The sequence below is a fragment of the Rutidosis leptorrhynchoides genome, chromosome 5 (assembly GCF_046630445.1).
Source record: "Rutidosis leptorrhynchoides isolate AG116_Rl617_1_P2 chromosome 5, CSIRO_AGI_Rlap_v1, whole genome shotgun sequence".
NCBI lineage: Eukaryota > Viridiplantae > Streptophyta > Magnoliopsida > Asterales > Asteraceae > Rutidosis > Rutidosis leptorrhynchoides.
The window spans coordinates 130,016,928-130,031,904 of NC_092337.1; positions in this window are offsets into that span (position 1 = coordinate 130,016,928).

The following is a 14,977-nucleotide window of genomic DNA, read 5'->3' on the forward strand; positions in this document are numbered from 1 at the left end:
CATTTATCACTAAGACTTATCCCTAAGACATGATAATTGGCCAGCCGGTGAATACAACTTAATGTAAACTTCAAATGATCTTTCTTTCTCTTACAATCCTTTGGCCTTAACCCAACTTGCTTTTCTAATAACGTCCTGCCCGGTCGAATCACTCATAACCCTTAAGCAACGCTTGAGATAGCAAACATTAAACTAAGCCTCAAGAGACGAGAAAAAGCCATAAGGATATTAATTGAGGTTACTAATACCTTAAGGGACTCACATAACATAGAAGTAGAGATCGTTTCTCCTATTTCCCTTATTGGTCGTCTTGATTACATGTGGTATGAATCACATGCTGCAAGATTTCTCCTTTCCCAATGGAGGTATATCTTTAAACCAATGTTGCACAGATGATAGTTTAAACATACTTAATGTTCAAACTCGAGTTCACTCATCTACTCATCAAAACACATCTTTCTCACAAGAACTCACATCTGGATATAAGACAGATAATGTGATACTTTAATAATTCACATATTGTTGTAAATGTTACAACTGTAGCATCATATATTTTAAGTTTGTGCTCAGTTGTCACTCAGACAATATACTTAAAATGCGCTACTTCACCAGTCACTACTATAGTGATGGAGCTGATCACCCATGTGAGTGGGCTGATCTCTAATCTGTCCGACATACTTTTCTCACAATAATACTTTGTATATAGGATTTGACAAACACATTGTCATGGATATTAAACACTAAATATGTTGGGAAAAATAATACTCAATGCAATCTCAAAATCTACGCAACCCCTGAGATGTGACATGTCACATAAACATATATCTCTAGGCATGGATTTCTCAAATTATTTGGAACCATTTTATTCGTAGATATGTACTACATATTTATTATTTCTTGCAACCATGTCTATAAGTAATGTTACATTTTACGACTATGTGCTTGATTTACAATGGACCTTGGAGTCATTTTCGTAACCAACAAATTATTAACTTGAGTAAACTATTACTCAATTAATAACTTTGTAATAAACTCCAAGTTTCTCAAATGATTGGTTAAGCTACACAACTTATTGAACCTTAGCCGAAAAATCAGCCTTCACTGTAAATATGGCTTCCTACGACTAATCATTGTTACTCCATAAGATAACAACCTAGTTAATATATGTACAACCTCCTGTTTGAAAATCATTTTTGTCAAAGCACAATAAGCTAACATTACTACTTAGATACCTTAGTATCAGTTTCATGGATTTTAATTACATTCCATTCTAAATGGAAAGAAAGTAATTAACTTTGTACATTTCAAAACGTACAAAGAACTTCCTACTTTATTCGCATAGAGAACAATCTCCATTTGCTCATTTCATTTTGGAGTGTAAGGACAAAAAGATATGCTCAATTTCCACCATAAGATTGTTAGTGAGATTACGTAACGTGTACAAGGATCTTGTTAATATAATAACTTCCTTGAACAATTTCTTTAAATTCTAATTTCAAGAATACATAAAAATTCTCCCACACTAACATTCTTCTTATTGACCCAAGCCACAAAATATCATTAACGTATAACGATAACGACATTTAGACCTTTTAGTATATACTCATGATCATAATGAACTCATTCGATATGATTACATTGTGAAAATATATATCAAAGACTATTTATGGTCATTAACAATCTATGAACCTTTTGTTTGTAGCAAGCTTTCATGAAATCTACACATAGATTTCTTGATATGGTTCTCTTAAACAAACAAGACTTTTCACATTTAAAAAATGTAACTTAAGGTTCATAATTGTCATTATGGCCAGAATCAAACTAAATTGGTGAATTCTATTCAAGAAATGAGGTTTTCACATAGAAAACTTTTCTTGTTAGTTGTAGCCTTTTGCTACATATCGAGCTTTTAAATCTTCTGAAAACTCCCACAACTTTTAATTTTGAGAATACATATATTCTCGAAAGATTTATGTCCTTTTGGAAGCTTAACTAATTCTCAAGTATTTGAATTATTGGTAACTCAAAAGCTCCCACTCAACTTAGAATTATTCTCATTCACAATAGGTTGAGGAATTTTACATAGATAAACAAATTATCTGTCATTATTCCTCAAATTTCTCCCACTCGAATGAGATAATTATGTGGCATCAAATAAAGACAAATCTTTATTTATATCTCGATATATTAGGAATTCATTTTCTAGAACGTTACCTTTTAAGATTTAAATTTTGTAGTGACCCGAACTTTTCCATGTTTATATATATTAATTGAGATTGATATTTACATGACTAAATGTTTCCAACGTGTTAAGCAATCAAACTTGTTAAGACTTGATTAAATGAAATAAGTTTCATATAGACAATTGATCACCCAAGTTGACCGGCGATTCACGAACGTTACAAATTTGTAAAAACTAAATGTTGTGGTATATATAGACATATATATATGGTTGACATGAGATTATGATGAGTAAGTATCTCACTAAGTATATTAACAATGTGTGATATACATAAGAAATGAGATTACTAAGTTAAGAAACTCGAAATGATATATATAACGATTATCGTTATGATAACGTCTACTAAATACATATGTATCATATTAAGATATTGATACACTATATTTAACATGATAAAATGATATTTAAATATATCATTAAGTGTGTTAACAATGAACTACATATGTAAAAACAAGACTACTAACTCAAGAATTACGAAACGAGACTTATATGTAACGATTATCGTTGTAACAATATTTTAATGTATATATCATATTAAGAGATATTAATACATCATAATATCATGATAACATAATAATTTAACATCTCATTTGATATAATAAACATTGGGTTAACAACATTAATTGAGATCGTTAACTTAAAGGTTTCAAAACAACACTTACATGTAACGACTAACGAAGACTTAACGACTCCATTAGAATTTATATACATGTTGTGTTTTGATATGTATTCTTACACTTTATAAATACTTCAAGACACATATCAAAGTACTTCTACTTAACAAAAATGCTTACAATTACATCCTCATTCAGTTTCATCAACAATTCTACTCGTATGCACCTGTATTCGTACTCGTACAATACACAGCTTTTAGATGTATGTACTATTGGTATATACACTCCAATGATCAGCTCTTAGAAGACCATGTGAGTCACCTAACACATGTGGGAACCATCATTTGGCAACTAGCATAAAATATCTCATAAAATTACAAAAATATTAGTAATCATTCATGACTTATTTACTTGAAAACAAAATTACATATCCTTTATATCTAATCCATATACCAACGACTAAAAACACCTACAAACACTTTCATTCTTCAATTTTCTTCATCTAATTGATCTCTATCAAGTTCCATCTTCAAGTTCTAAGTGTTCTTCATAAATTCCATAAGTATAGTTTCATAAAAATCAAGAATACTTTCAAGTTTGCAAGTCTAATTCCAAGCTTTCTAATCCATTCCAAGTAATCATCTAAGATCAAGGAACCTTTTTTATTTATAGTAGGTTATCTTTCTAATTCAAGGTAATATTCATATTCAAACTTTGATTCAATTTCTACAACTATAACAATCTTATTTCGAGTGAAAATCTTACTTGAACTGTTTTCGTGTCATGATTCTGCTTCAAGAACTTTCAAGCCATCCAAGGATCCTTTGAAGCTAGATCCATTTTTCTCATTTCCAGTAGTTTTATCCAGAAAACTTGAGGTAGTAATGATGTTCATAACATCATTCGATTCATACATATAAAGCTATCTTATTCGAAGGTTTAAACTTGTAATCACTAGAACATAGTTTAGTTAATTCTAAACTTGTTCGCAAACAAAAATTAATCCTTCTAACTTGACTTTTAAAATCAACTAAACACATGTTCTATATCTATATGATATGCTAACTTAATGATTTAAAACCTGGAAACACGATGAACAACATAAAATCGGATATACGCCATCATAGTGAAACCGGGGGCTGTTTTGGTTTGGATAATTAAAAACTATGATAAACTTTGATTTAAAAGTTGTTCTTCTGGGAAAATGATTTTTCATATGAAATGAAACTATATCCAAAAATCTTGGTTAAACTCAATGTGAAAGTATGTTTTTCAAAATGGTCATCAAGATGTCGTTCTTTCGACGGAAATGACTACCTCTTTAGTAATTGACATGTAACTTAAATTTCTGACTATAAACCTAGACTTTTTCTGTTTGGATTCTTAAATTAGAGATCAATATGAAACCATAGCAATTTGATTCACTCAAAACGGATTTAAAATGAAGAAGTTATGGGTAAAACAAGATTGGATATTTTTGATCTTTTTAGCTACGGGAAATGTTTAACAAATCTATACAAATCATATCCTAGCTAACTTATATTGTATTATACATGTATTCTAATATATTATGTAATCTTGGGATACCATAGACACGTATTCAAATATTTTGACATATCATATCGACCCATGTATATATATTATTTGGAACAACCATAGACACTCTATATGCAGTAATGTTGGAGTTAGCTATACAGGGTTGAGGTTGATTCCAAAAATATATATAGTTTGAGTTGTGATCTAGCCTGAGACATGTATACACTGGGTCGTGGATTGATTCAAGATAATATATATCGATTTATTTCTATACATCTAACTGTGGACAACTAGTTGTAGGTTATTAACGAGGACAGCTGACTTAATACACTCACATCTTTAAAACATAATAAAAATGGTTGTAATTATATTTTGATCATACTTTGATATATATGTACATATTTGTATAGGTTCGTGAATCGATCCGTAGCCAAGTCTTATTTCCGAGGAAGGAAATATCTGTGAAAATGAGTTATAGTCCCACTTTTAAAATCTAATATTTTTGGGATGAGAATACATGCAGGTTTTATAAATGATTTACAAAATAGACACAAGTACGTGAAACTACATTCTATGGTTGAATTATCGAAATCGAATATGCCCCTTTTTATTAAGTCTGGTAATCTAAGAATTAGGGAACATACACCCTAATTGATGTGAATCCTAAAGATAGATCTATTGGGCCTAACAAACCCCATCCAAAGTACCGGATGCTTTAGTACTTCGAAATTTATATCATATCCGAAGGGTGTCCCGGAATGATGGGGATATTCTTATATATGCATCTTGTTAATGTCGGTTACCAGGTGTTCACCATATGAATGATTTTTATCTCTATGTATGGGATGTGTATTGAAATATGAAATCTTGTGGTCTATTGTTACGATTTGATATATATAGGTTAAAATTTATAACTCACCAACATTTTTTGACGTTTAAAGCATGTTTATTCTCAGGTGAATACTAAGAGCTTCCGCTGTTACATACTAAAATAAGGACAAGATTTGGAGTCCATGTTTGTATGATATTGTGTAAAAACTGCATTCAAGAAACATATATCGATGTAATATATTTCTATTGTAAACCATTATGTAATGGTCATGTGTAAACAATATATTTTAGATTATCATTATTTGATAATCTACGTGATGCTTTTAAAACCTTTATTGATAAAATAAAGGTTATGGTTATTTTAAAAATGAATGCAGTCTTTGAAAAACGTCTCATATAGAGGTCAAAACCTCGCAACGAAATCAATTAATACGGAACGTTTATAATCAATATGAACGGGACATTTCAGTTGGTATCCGAGCGTTGATCTTAGAGAACCAGAAAATTTGCATTAGTGTGTCTTATCGAGTTTGTTAGGATGCATTAGTGAGTCTGGACTTCGACCGTGTTTTCTTTAAAAATGATTGCTTAACATTTTTGTTGGAAACTATATATTATTAACATGTAAATATTATGTGATATATTAATCTCTTAACATGTTTGATATTGTGTTATAGATGTCTACCTCTAGCACAAATCCCATTGACTCACCTAATAATAACGAAGAGTCGAATATATATTGGCAAGATTCACAAGTTCCCGAAGAACCGGAAGAAGAGGAAATGGAACCGGAAGAAGAGGAACCGGAAGAAGAGGAACCATATGAAGAGGAACTGGAAGAAGAAGAGGTTCCGGAGGGGGGAATAGTAGGAACCACAGAAAACCGGTCAAATAAAAGAAAATCCTCAACCAATGGACCAAATTTAATAATGGTCAATGGTGTTTCCGCTAAGGAAGCAAAATATTGGGAAAATTACCAATTTTCCGATGAATCGGATCCTGATGAGGATTCCGATGATGTTATAGAAATTACCCCGACCCAATTTAATGAGGCAAAAGAAAATAATATGGGAAAAGGCATCAAAATAGAGAAATCTGATTCCGACCCCGATGAACTTTATATGTACCTTCAACACCCGTATTTTCAATATCGTGACAATAACCCAGGAACCTCTAAACCACCAGGTTTTTATAAACCAATGTGGAAAACGACAGCTCGTATTAGAGGAACATTATATATCCCTAGAAAATTAGGAAAAAGAACCAAGTTCGAAGAAGAAGAAACCAGTGATTCAGATTAGAGGGGTGTGAGCATGTTGTGTAATAAATGTATTGTAGTGTGCTTGTACTTTTATGTTCTATGTAAAAATTGCTTGTATTGTTTGTTATTATGAATCTAATCCTTGTCTATTTTACAGTATAAAAAAAATGGACGTTAAGGGTAGACAACCGAATATTTTAGAAGACCTATCAGAGGATATGATTGAGGAAATCTTGTCTAGAGTCGGTCAGAATTTATCAGCACATTTAGTTATGGCGAAATTAACTTGTCAAACATTTGAAAGATTTTCCAGAAATGCCTTAGTTTATAAAAGGCTTTCCTTTGATAGGTGGGGTATATCACATTGGGGAGACTTTAAGTTACGCCGTGTTTTCTTTAAAGCGTTAAATGCGGGGAACCCAAATGCAATTTTACGCTACGGGTTAAGAACCTATTTTGACTCAACATATCCCAACATAGGATTTTGTGAATTAGAAAGAGCTTCTAACATGCAACATAAAGAAGCATGTTATGCTTACGGGTTAGTGATGTTCGCTTCTTACCAAAGTGAGAAAAAGAACATCGGATTGCAGCTTTTAAATAAAACTTTCCCACAAGTGACGGATTCAGTAATTGGGGTGAGAAACAAGGTTTCTAGATTATTACGGGGCTGTTGGACATTACGAAACCCTCGTCCTTTTGACGACATTACAACATGCTGCCTAGCCAATAGTCATAACGGTTATTTTCCACAACACCAAGGATGGGAAGTCGTCTTAGTAAAACCAGAATGCATGACTTGATTCTGGACTTATGAATTACGTGTCTTTATTTCCTTTGCTGAACAACTTGCGTATTAACTAGATTTATCTTCAAAACTGCCCTGTATCATAGTGTACTATATTTCATGTTATATGTAATATAGCGAAGTTGTAAGTTTGAAGAACATTTGTGTGTGATATATTATTATAATCAGTTTTTCATATGGAATTGTAGTAGTTGAATTGTATATTAGCTACTAAGTATGAACTTAACGGGTAGGTAGTACCCGAATTTAAACTTATAAAACACTAATATGAAGAAAAAGCTTTTATAAATGAGTTCATATTATGCTACGAGATACTATTGACTACTCTTAATATTCTGTATGATTAACTTGTTTCATTTGACTATTTTGAAGGAAATGGAACCGACTACTCGACACACCTTGAATATGAGCGAAGAGGAATTTTGTGCCTTTCTTGCTTCAAACATAGCCGCAGTACAGGCCGCGCTACATACCAACAATAACTCTGAATCTAGCAATACAGCTAACGGTGCAAGAAATCGTGTAGGATGCTCCTACAAGGAATTCACTGCCTGCAAACCTTTAGAATTTGATGGGACCGAAGGACCAATTGGATTGAAACGGTGGACCGAGAAAGTTGAATCGGTGTCTGCCATAAGTAAGTGTGCTGAAGGAGACAAAGTGAAGTACGCTACGCATACCTTCACAGGTATTGCGTTAACATGGTGGAATACCTATCTAGAGCAAGTGGGACAAGATGCTGCTTACGCGCTACCGTGGTCAGTATTCAAGCACTTGATAAACGAGAAGTACCATCCCAGAACTGAGGTCAATAAGCTCTAGTCAGAACTTAGAGGGTTATGAACACAGGGATTCGATATTACTTCGTACGAAAGATGATTCACAGAATTGTGCCTATTGTATCCGAGAGCGTTCGAAGATGAGGAAGAGAAGATCGACGAGTTTGTGAAAGGCTACCGGAGAGAATCCAAGAAGATATAAGTTCGCACGAGCCTGCCTCCATACAAAAGGCATGTAGAATGGCTCACAAACTAGTGAACCAGATTGAGGGAAGAATTAAAGAACAGGCGGCCGAAGAGGCCAACGTGAAGCTAGTCAAAAGAAAGTGGGAGGAAAACGGTGATAAGAGTCACCAATACAACAACAACTATCCCAACAATCGCAACATCAATCGCAACTACAACAAACGGCACAACAACAACAACTACAACAATCATCCCAACAACAATAACAACCGCAACAACAACAACAATCAGAAGAAGCTATGCCAAAGGTGTGAAAAGTATCACTCGGGGTTCTGCACCAAATTTTGCAACAAGTGTAAAAGAAATGGTCATAGCGCGGCAAAGTGTGAGGTCTACGGACCAGGGGTTAACAGAACGAAAGGAACAAATGGTGTCGGAACGAGTAATGGCGGAGCAAGTAGTGTCGGAGCAAGTTATGCCAATATAGTTTATTATAAATGTGGAAAACCGGGCCACATTATTAGAAATTGCCCGAACCAGGAGAACACGAATGGACAAGGCCGCGGAAGAGTTTTCAATATTAATGCGGCAGAGGCACAGGAAGAGCCAGAACTTGTTACGGGTACATTTCTTATTGACAATAAATCTGCTTACGTTTTATTTGATTCGGGTGCGGATAGAAACTATAAGAGTAGAGATTTTTGTGCTAAATTAAGTTGTCCATTGACGCCGTTGGATAGTAAATTTTTACTCGAATTAGCAAACGGTAAATTAATTTCAGCAGATTATATATGCCGGAATCGAGAAATTAAACTGGGTAGCGAAATATTTAAGATTGATTTGATACCAGTAGAGTTAGGGAGTTTTGATTTAATAGTTGGCATGGACTGGCTGAAGGAGATGAAAGCAGAGATCGTATGTTACAAAAATGCAATTCGCATTGTACGAGAAGAAGGAGAACCCTTAATGGTGTACGGAGAAAAGGGCAACACGAAGCTACATCTTATTAGTAATTTGAAGGCACAAAAACTAATAAGAAAAGGTTGCTACGCTGTTCTAGCACACGTCGAGAAAGTACAAACTGAAGAAAAGAGCATCAATGATGTTCCCGTCGCAAAAGAATTTCCCGATGTATTTCCGAAAGAATTACCGGGACTACCTCCACATCGATCTGTTGAATTTCAAATAGATCTTGTACCACGAGCTGCACCAATAGCTCGTGCTCCTTACAGACTCGCACCCAGCGAGATGAAAGAACTGTAAAGCCAACTGCAAGAACTATTAGAACGTGGTTTCATTCGACCAAGCACATCACCATGGGGAGCTCCTGTTTTGTTTGTCAAGAAGAAGGATGGTACATTTAGGTTGTGTATTGACTACAGAGAGTTGAATAAACTTACCATCAAAAACCGTTATCCACTACCGAGAATTGACGACTTATTTGATCAACTACAAGGCTCGTCAGTTTATTCGAAAATCGATTTACGTTCTGGATATCATCAAATGCGAGTAAAGGAGGATGATATTCCAAAAACTTCTTTTAGGATGAGTTATGGTCATTACGAGTTTATGGTTATGCCGTTTAGATTGACTAACGCACCAGCTGTGTTCATGGACCTTATGAACCGAGTGTGTGGACCATATCTTGACAAGTTTGTCATTGTTTTCATCGATGACATACTTATTTACTCAAAGAATGATCAAGAGCACGAAGAACATTTAAGAAAAGTGCTAGAAGTATTGAGGAAAGAAAAACTGTACGCTAAGTTTTCAAAGTGTGCATTTTGGTTGGAAGAAGTTCAATTCCTCGGTCACATAGTGAACAAAGAAGGTATCCAGGTGGACCCGGCAAAGATCGAAACCGTTGAAAAGTGGGAAACCCCAAAAACTCCGAAGCATATACGTCAATTTTTAGGATTGGCTGGTTACTACAGAAGATTCATCCAAGATTTCTCCAAAATAGCAAAACCCTTGACTGCATTAACGCATAAAGGGAAAAAATTTTAAGGCGTTTCAGTTATTGAAGAAAAAGCTAACTACGGCACCTATATTGTCACTGCCTGAAGGGAATGATAATTTTGTGATTTATTGTGACGCATCAAAGCAAGGTCTCGGTTGTGTATTAATGCAATGAACGAAGGTGATTGCTTATGCATCTAGACAACTGAAGATTCACGAGCAAAATTATACGACTCACGATTTGGAATTGGGTGCTGTTGTTTTTGTATTAAAGACTTGGAGGCATTATTTATATGGGGTCAAAAGTATTATATATACCGACCACAAAATTCTCCAACATATATTTAATCAGAAGCAACTGAATATGAGACAACGCAGGTGGATTGAACTGTTGAATGATTATGATTTTGAGATTTGATACCACCCGGGGAAGGCGAATGTGGTAGCTGACGCTTTGAGTAGAAAGGACAGAGAACCTATACGGGTAAAAGCTATGAATATAATTATTCGTACTAACCTTACTACTCAAATAAAGGAGGCGCAACAGGGGGTTGTAAAAGAAGGAAATTTGAAGAATGAGATACCCAAAAGATCAGAGAAACATCTTAATATTCGGAAAGATGGAACCCGATATAGGGCTGATAGAATTTGGGTACCAAGGTTTGGAGATGTGAGAGAAATGGTGTCACGACCCTACTTTTTCCGTTATCTTTTACCGTTTATTATTTAACGTCCGTTAATTGTTATTTGTGCCATGTCATTTCTATGATCTATATTATTATTTTTGTAATAATATATTAATTATTATGTGTTATATGAATATTTGTATTCATATTTTAAGTTGTACGTTTCTACGTGTCATGGATTTCTATCCAGCGAATCTTTTCGGTTTTCAAACCAACGGTCAAACTTTTGGGATTTTTAAATCTAAATTATTTTAAATATGATATTTTGATGTCATATGATCATATATAGTGTTTATATATTTTATTTGTCGCGTATGCGTTATCTCTCCGAATATTTAATCGCGTAGCGGTGTTTTCGCGTTTCGGGTTTTCGTTCGGGCATTCGGGCCACAAGAATTCTTTTATTTATCAAAGTTGGGCCACAAAGGGGCCCACACCATCAAAAATTCAGCCAAATGGGACGCCCTCCCCATTTTCATTTTTTTTCATTTTTCATTTCATTATCATTTTAAATTTCCTTGTTTTTTCCTAAACCTAATTTATCTCCCCTTCCTCTTTTCTTTTTTTCTTGGCTGTCACCTTCTCACCATCATCATCATCAATTCATCATCAAATCAAGCTTGGATCATAGGGCTTTTTGCATAATCGGATTGCTCCCGTTCTTCTCTACGCGTTCATATAAATCAATTCTTGATTAGGGTATAAACCCTAACCCTAGCTTTTCAATTTTTCTTTAACTTTTATGTTTTTATATGTTATAATGATAGTATGATGCTTATATGTTATTGTATTGTTGATTGTATGCGTAGAAATGCTCGTTAATTCATGTTTTCGGTTTGATTAATTTGGGACAGCAGCTTGTTTGTTATTTTCTGGAAATTTAACTGTTATAAAAGTGAAATTAAAGTGTCTAGATGAGTTCCTCTCATTAATACATTAATTTTAGACTCTGGATTCATGTCATTTCGATTCCCGGATGTCTAGTTATGATTAAAATGGTGTTATGTGGAGATTATACTATGAAAATGAATTGAACCAGGTTTGGTCCAACTTTGTGACCATTTTTAGAGTCCTTAGGGTGTACTAGTGTGTTAGGATTGATGATGGGATGAACTTTCATGTTCGGGTCATCGAAATGCGAACCACGGATCACCCGTTATGACTAAAACACGTTTTTGAGCGGATTAAAGGTCCAAACTGATTAAGAGCTGTAAGTCACGACTTGGTGACTATTCTTGGGATGTTCTTGAGCACACTAATGTGTCGGGTGGGTTGGTTAGGCGAAGATATATATAAAACTCGCCAAAAAACGATTCCCGGGGCTCAAGTTATGACCCGATGAACTTTTAATTAAAACTTATGGTTAATTATTAAAACTTATGATATAAATAATGATTCTCATTATTATTAAATTACTTATGATATAAAAGTAATTATTATAATTTAAGACTTATGATATACATTTATTATATCATTTAATTATTACTTATGATTTAAATAAACTTTTAATTAAACTTATGATTAATAATACTTTTATTATTAATGAAAAATACTTATGATAAGTATTAAAATTATATTATGAGATTATTATAATAAGACTTATAATAAGGATTAAATAATTATTTAATTATTATAAGACTTAGTTATTATTTAATTATGATTTAATTATTAAATACTTATGATTTAATAATTATAATTAGAAACTTATGGTATGATTAATAATTCATTATTAATTAATAATACTTATGATATGATTAAAATTTATTATTAAATAATAATACTTATATTATGTCTAATATTTAATTAATTAATTAAATACTTAGGTTATATTAATTATATCATTTAAACTTATGTTAACTTAACAATTCATTTTAATTTAATTAAACTTATGCTATGACATAATTATATATATTTAACTTTAATAAACATTATAACTTATATTACTACTACAACTTATACTTTTAAAATTAATGTTGACTATGTTTGACCAAGGTTGACTTTTGGGTTGACTTTCGGTTGACTTTGACTTTCAGTTGACTTTTGTTGACTTTCTAAATAAGGAAATTTTCCTAACTTAAAAACTTTCTAAAAATAGAAACTTTCTAAATTTGGAAACTTTCCAAAAATAGAAACTTTCCTAAAATAGAAACTTTCCTAAAATAGAAACTTTCCAAAAATGAAAACCTGCTAAAATAGAAACTTTCTAAAAATAGAAAGTGTGTGTCCGTACGTTGTTCCGATCAAACCGATGCATGCTGAGTATTGTTCTATGTCTACTTGCAACATGTACAATAGCTATCATACTAAGACTTGACCTAAGTTAGTTATTTATATCGACCTGCTTTATTTATAGGTCGGCATTGTGATCATTCCTGATCACTATACTCCATTTGCTATTCGCTTATTTGTGTTGATTACTTCGTTACTATTAAGGTGAGTTATAGTCCCATTTTTCTATTTTAAATCTTTTGGGATGAGAATACATGCTATTTATTTTATATTTTGGACACATGTGGAAGTTGGTTTAAATTATTCATTGTGAGTTGAACAAAAATATTCCCTAGTCTAGTAACTGTAATCACTGATTTCTACTGGTGAACGCGAATCCTACGGATAGATCTATCGGGTTTGACAACCCCATTTTGAGCTAGTCGCGCTAGCAATTTATAATCAGAATGTTTAGTACTTCGTATTTAGTTGAAGATACACTTGTTCGGTGTATATTATTTATTGTGTTTGGCAAGGGTAAATAAAGGGTTAAGTGGTTACCAGGTGGCTCACGGAAAATGGAATAATGTTTTTATATGTTTTCGAGCATATAATTTTGTGGTCCAAAAGGGGTTTTTATGTTTTCAAACATAAATTTTTATGGTTTAAATTAAATATTGTTTGCAATATTAAACCTATAATTCACTCAATATTTTTGTTGACAGTTACTCGCATGTTTTATTCTCAGGTTCATGATTGATTGCTTCCGCTGTACTTAGAGAGTCTGCATATTTTTGATGGCAACTTTTGTTAAACATTAACTTGCATTCTATTTTTGATACATTAGATTGTAGGTGTTTGTTGACTTTGTTTTGGTCAACTTTTAATTAAGTAATAATGTATGGTTTTTCTAAACTTACATATTTTGGTAGGTTTCCTTTATAGGAAATCATTTTTAAATAAATAATGCAAGGTTATTTCTCAAATTCATATAGTGTTATGATCAAGCTGTGGGACCAAGATAACGATGGTCGTCAAGTGTACTTTGACGGGACGTTTCAAATGGTACTTAAAGAAGCACATAAAACCAGATATTCAATACATCCCAGAGCGGGGAAGATGTATAAAGATCTCAAGAAACACTTTTGGTGGCCGGGTATGAAAGCCGATATAGCTAAATATGTAGGAGAATGTTTGACGTGTTCTAAGATCAAAGCTGAACATCAGAAACCATCAGGTCTACTACAACAACCTGAAATCCTGGAATGGAAATGGGAAAACATTACCATGGATTTCATTACTAAATTGCCAAGGACTGCAAGTGGTTATGATACTATTTGGGTAATAGTTGATCGTCTCACCAAGTCAGCATACTTCCTGCCTATGAGAGAAGATGACAAAATGGAGAAGTTGGCGTGATTATATTTGAAGGAAGTTGTCTCCAGACATGGAATACCCGTCTCTATTATCTCTGATAGGGATGGTAGATTTGTTTCAATGTTCTGGCAGACGTTGCAACAAGCATTGGGGACTCGTCTAGACATGAGTACTGTCTATCATCCACAAACTGATGGGCAGAGTGAAAGGACGATACAAACGCTTGAAGACATGCTACGAGCATGTATTATTGATTTCGAAAATAGTTGGGATCGACACCTACCGTTAGCAGAATTTTCCTACAACAACAGTTATCATTCTAGTATTGAGATGGCGCCGTTTGAGGCACTTTATGGTAGAAAGTGCAGGTCTCCGATTTGTTGGAATGAAGTGGGGGATAGACAGATTACGGGTCCGAAGATAATACAAGAAACTACTGAGAAAATCATCCAAATTCAACAACGATTGAAAACCGCCCAGAGTCGACAAA